Source organism: Eubalaena glacialis, chromosome 6, assembly GCF_028564815.1.
Source record: "Eubalaena glacialis isolate mEubGla1 chromosome 6, mEubGla1.1.hap2.+ XY, whole genome shotgun sequence".
In the NCBI taxonomy this organism is placed as follows: Eukaryota; Metazoa; Chordata; class Mammalia; order Artiodactyla; family Balaenidae; genus Eubalaena; species Eubalaena glacialis.
In genome coordinates this window covers 47,546,972-47,552,971 of record NC_083721.1, presented here as the reverse complement: position 1 = coordinate 47,552,971, position 6,000 = coordinate 47,546,972, and positions in this window count along the sequence as shown.

The following is a 6,000-nucleotide window of genomic DNA, read 5'->3' as shown; positions in this document are numbered from 1 at the left end:
CTAGTGACTTTCCCATTATATAAGTCTACCTAAAATTAAACCCAGAAGTACAGTCCCATTATATAAGTCTACCTAAAATTAAACCCAGAAGTACAGTCAAGTCACTTCACCTATTTTCTATGAACACTTTAAGATTCACTGTACTGTTACCATAATGAAGAAAGAATTTTCCTCCAATTAAACTGAAGCAAGGAGGGAGAGACAGAGAGAGAATGAGAAAGAAAGGGAAGGGATGTATAGGTTTGTATTTGAAGGACATTCTGCTAAAATTCACTTGCAGAGAGAAAGTGTTGCTTTGAAAGAAAGGCTAAGAGCCACTGGTGATCTTTCTTCATATTCTTTGCCATAGCTCCAGCCCATGAATGGCTACTGGCTGGAATACTATTCAGGTAACTATCAGAAAATTCGGTTCTACTGCTTGGGAACGTCATTGCTAATAAGAGATGGAGATGTACTGGGAGAAACAGTAGCAACACAAGAAGAAGAGTCATCAGGCATTTGTTGAATCCCTGGCACTAAAGAAACAAAGATGAGAAAGTACGATATCAATCAGAATGGAATGAAATATATTGCAGGGATAAAAAGCCACCCACTTCCCACTCAAAACTAGGATTTATTTTGTGCTCTCACTGCATGTCTATTGTGATTTGGCTGGGTCTCTGCTTCAAGTCATCCTCACCCTGAGACCCAAGCCAGTGGAGCAACCTCAGTCTGGAACACTGCTGGTCATCTCAGCAAATGAAAAGAGAGTACACAACAAATTGCACACTGCTCTTAACGAGTCCATCCGAAAGAAACACATGTCCTTCTCTTCACATTTCATTCCCCAAAACAATGAATGACCAAAGCACGTGACCTCTCTAACTCCAGGGCAATAGAGAAGTACAAATCTGCTGAGAAAAAGAACTTGAAATATTTGTTGAACAGAACTAATGACTACCAGACACTTTCCTGCCAGGACCTTGCTGTCTAATGCCTAGTCTTCTTCTCACATATGCAGACTCCCACAGTACCTTCCAGGGACAGAGACAGTTAGGGCTCACCAACTATTCCATGTGCATCCTTATGGTTCCCAGCCTCCCTTGCAATTAGGTTAGAGCTGGGTGATGAGTTAAGGCAAACGCCATTGAGTGGAAGTGATATTTATGACTTCTGGGCCTGAGGAGTTAAGAATTGGTGTGCCACTCCATCCTTCTTTTCCTGTGCCAGGAAAACCTCAAAAGCCAAGTGTTCCTTGTAATGTAGCTACAAGATACTGGAGGCTCCATCAGCCTGGTTTCCTGAGTGACTATGTAGAGAAAAACTTCCCTCATCCCCTGTCTACCAACTCTTTCTGGACATATAATGCAAATAAGATGAACCCTTGGTTGTATAAGCACTGAGATTTCAACATATTTATTGTGGCAGCTAGCATTAATTACCCCAATGAAGAAACTAATACCTGAATGTGGGATGTTGGAGTAACAAAACCTAAAACATGTGAATTTGCTTAGTGGGTAATGAACAGCAAGGAAACTGACATCAAAGGCTGAAAAGATAATGATACTTGCTTTGCAGTGGTAAAATATTTGGTGTAACTATCACATGCAGTGACTTGGAAGTCAGCTCACCTGAGTATTCAGCCAGAAGTTTCAGAGTAAAATGATGGAAAATAGATCTTCAGTACTATATATTAGTGGCTTTTTGTTCCCTTTAGCAAGGCATTGCCAAAAAGAAATGGACTCAGAAAGAACAGACCATTTGAAAGTAGGCTAGAAGGGCATTGTAGGGAAAGACCAGAAATTCAGGTCCTTCCAGGTTGGAAAGTCAAGTACTTCTACACCTCAAAAGTAAGAAACAGGACTAAAGAAGCTTTGAGTTACAAATACCCAATAAAAATTCCTAGTTGATCAACATGCTTCTAGGCAAAGTCAGATTAAAGGTGTAATCTTCCCATTTAAACTCAATAGTAGTCTAGATAATACAAGGTGTGGGGGTGAAGAAGCACAGAAATAAAGCAGATCTGAGGACCACATTTCAGAAGAGTGAGGTTACTGGTACATGAAATAGATCAGAAGCCTCCTCCGAAGGGAATAAATTGCCAAAGAAGCAAGAACTTTGACCAAAAAAGCATTTGACTTAAAACCTCCAAACTTCCTTGATGAGAATGGGCTGAGAAAGCTATTCAGTCCCCAAGGAGGGAATCCACTCCCAAAGTTCACTTCAGATCCACTAAAGAATAAAAAGAAAAGGACACATCCTGTGAAGACCTATAGACAAAGAGATTCCTCTAGAGACCAGAATCACAGCCCAATGAATTAAGGAAGCTCTCTCACCCCAGATACTACAGTGTCCACTCAGTGGGATTTCAGAACTTCCACAGCCCAGTGACTGCTGGCTATCTCCATTTCCCCCTCTCCAAATCAGTGTGTCCTTTTTCTCCCATTGTTATCTGTTAGAGAGTAGGGAGACAGGGAGAAAACCAGTCTTTGGAGTTCTTAAGTCTCCAAACCAGAGGAGCGACATCTGGACCTGACGGTAGACTTCACTGTGATGACATTCAATCAATGACTGCTGAGGTGATACAGAGAAAGAGCCAAATTCTTCTTTGTATTTTAAATGTTTTGAGCTCTTACACTACTAGAATTTAAAACATTTGTGTTTTGAGTTTTAATAATTTTGTTAGATTGAATTTAGATATGGTAGACAACCAAGGTGGAATATCCCTATTTTGTTTCTCTGATCAAGGATAAGAGAAATTTTGTAGAACAATAAGAGCTGATATTTTGGATCCCAGCCTGCTACTAGTAATCATACAGGCACGAATTAGGTAAGGGAAAACTCTATTAGTTAAGATTCCTTTGGTTACATACGACCACAACCCAACAAAAATTAACGTCAGCAGAAAAGGAAGTGAGTTGACTCCTCTGGTAAGCATACTGAGATAGGTCATGAACTTGGAAGAGAAGCCCCAGAAACCAGTCATTCAGAGACTGGATCAGGGCCTCAGGGCCACCACAAAGTTTGTCTCCATCCAGTTATTATTTCTGTTGTGCTCTGCTTCTCTTTGCCTGTTGGCTTCTTTATTTTTTACTCCATGCAAGGTCTCTTCACACATTGGCGAGGATAGCCACTGACAATCCAGGTTCATATCCTTACAGCTTACTAAGTGGAAGAAAGTGATTCCCCTCCAACTATAAGTTTCTGGTGAAGAATTCTGATTGACCTGATTTGAATAATATACAGACCCTTGTAAATAACTGTCCAGGTGGATATGGTACTATGATTGGCTCAGCCTGAGTCACATGCTCAATCATGCCTGGAAAGGTAGAGGATAGGAGCGCCATGATCAGTCGGTGTACCAGGACCGTGTAAAGAGGAGAGGAATTCCCCCAAAGAAAGGAAATGCTGTAGCTATAAAAAGGAAGATGGAAAAGATGAGTGGGCAGAAACAAGAGCTACCAGACTCCTCTAAGATAACTTAGATACCAATAGCAATGCCCACCATGGTATATACCGAGAAAGCATACCTACACAGAGAGGCATGGACACTTCCATCCAGAGCATGTCTGACTTTGGTCAGTTCTAGTGGTTACCCAGTCTCCCTGTCAATTTCCCCACTGTGATTCACTCCCACTCTTCAGTAGAATACACAGATCTCCTGGGACAAGTTCTATGATTATAGTGACGTTCTGCCTCCTTCTCATTACTCTTCCAGGCTTGGGAGTGACCCCAGATTAAGTTCACATGCTCTCTTCAGCACTAAAAACCACAATATTTACATAAGACTCACATACATTATGATTAAATGATTAAATGCTTTCTAATTACCAAATACTTTCTAATACCTCCACCAGATTAATGTTTCTACAGTGCCACTTTGTGTCACCCTTCATTAAAAAAAAAATTCTAGTCTCTCTAAATCTTCCCATATAAACCACAAATTCCAGGCCTTCAAAGCACTCTATAATCTAAGCCCTAAATATCTTTGCAGTCTGACCTTTTACTAGTTTTTTATGCATGCCTTCTTTCCATACAAAATAGGCTATATTCCCTGTTTCTAGTGTACATATAATTTTTTTCATCCTTCCTCATTCATTTTTTGAAATCAACATATATTGGTTGCTTTCCTATGTGCCAGGTACTGTGCAATAAGTACCAGGGATGCAAAGATGAATGAAACATGAACCCTGCCTTCAAAGGACTCTACCTGTAGAAGAAACATACATCATAAATTATTTTAATTCTCTGTGAAGCATGTCATAGGTATGAGGAAATTGCTAGTCCAGCCAACTGTATGGAGAATTAGGGAAAGTTTCCCCTTGAATATGATATTTAATCTGGGACTTGAAAGATAAGTGTAAGTTTGCCAGGTGGAAGAATAAGAAAGAGAATTCCAGGCATAGAGAAGAACGTATGCAAGGGTCTAACAAATAGGAAGATAGGCAGCTTGTTCAAGAAAATACAAACTTAGTAGAAGCTTCCTTAATTTATGTTTACAAAAACAACACTGGAGATTAAACAATGCACTGATTTGCCTGTGTAAACACTGGCTGATGCATAGGACAGGCTAAATGATTACAAGTTAATATTACACTCTCCTATTCACCCATAGGATTCTATAGCTGCTAGTTGAGTTTAACACTTATTAAGAGTCAGTGGCCCCCTTTCCCAAATCTGCTGTACTTGTTATTATAATCACACAATTGAATTAAGTGTTATGTAAACCAGGGATTTTCAAACCTCGAACTATTGACATTTTGGGCCAGATAATTCTCTGTGGTAGAAGACTATCCTGTGCTTTGTAGGATATTTAGCAGCATCCCTGACCTCTCCCAGCAGATGCCAGGAGCACCCTCCCTTGAACTGTGATAACCAAAAATGTCTCCACACATTGTTAAATGTCCCATAGAGGGTGCAAAATCATGACTGGTAGAATTGGGCCAGATTATAAAGGGCCTTGTATGTGGACTTATTTTCTAAGTATGCAATGAGAAACATTTAATGTTTTTTAGTAGTAGAGTAACATATGTGGCAATGTATCTCAAAGGATAAATTGGAAGAGGTGAGACTAGAGACAGGAAGACCTATCAAGGAGGCAATTGCCATAGAGCAAGCGAGACGTAATGAGAGTATTGATGAGTACAGTGGCAGTGATGTTTAGAGACAAACTGAAGAGAGAATTTTGGAGATAAACAGACGTCATTCACTCCAACTTCGCTTCCTCCCTGTGCTCACCTATTAAATCCAACCCATCTTCAATGTTCAGCTCAAAACTCATATCCCCAGGTGAAACCAAACAAAATGACATGTCCTCCTTTGAACCCTGGTAACTCATTATTTTAGCTGCTCTTAGGCCACCTTGTAATATTGTTAATTCAATGCTTAGATTATAAACTAGATTTTAATGTTAGATTATAAAATCCTTAAATACAGGATCATGTTTTGTTCATATTTGCTTTCTATTCAGTGCCCAATACCATGCTTTCCATAGAGCAGATGATCAATATTTTATTCAGTGAATTTATGGAACTCTAGCCTAAATTGCTCCAATAGATTTATCTAAGTGTCACTTGAATTCTCGCTGTAAGCATTGGGAGAGTCTGGGCTTAAATTAACCAGCACTGCATTCTTTATATATCTGTTTCCCACAGTTCCTATCTATTCACATCACTGGAGGAAGTTCTTATTCATTAATCTTATAGCTCTTCTTATAAACCGCTCATTGGAGAAACTCAGCGAAACAACACCACATGATCCCTTCAAAAATAAAAAAGAAACTAGAGGTTAGATGGTATCAAACTAGTGACAAATGATATTGAGCTATGTTAAACGCGACATGAATGAGTGTTAAGCAAAAACACCTATCTGGATTTTTCTCAAGGTCAATGTTTTTTCCTGCCACATAAGTCACCAAGATCATTACTCACTCTATTCTCTCAACTATATTCTTATTCAAATTGCTCACAGCTATCTTATTCATTTCCGTGAAAAGTGGCAGGAAATATTAATTGTGAACAA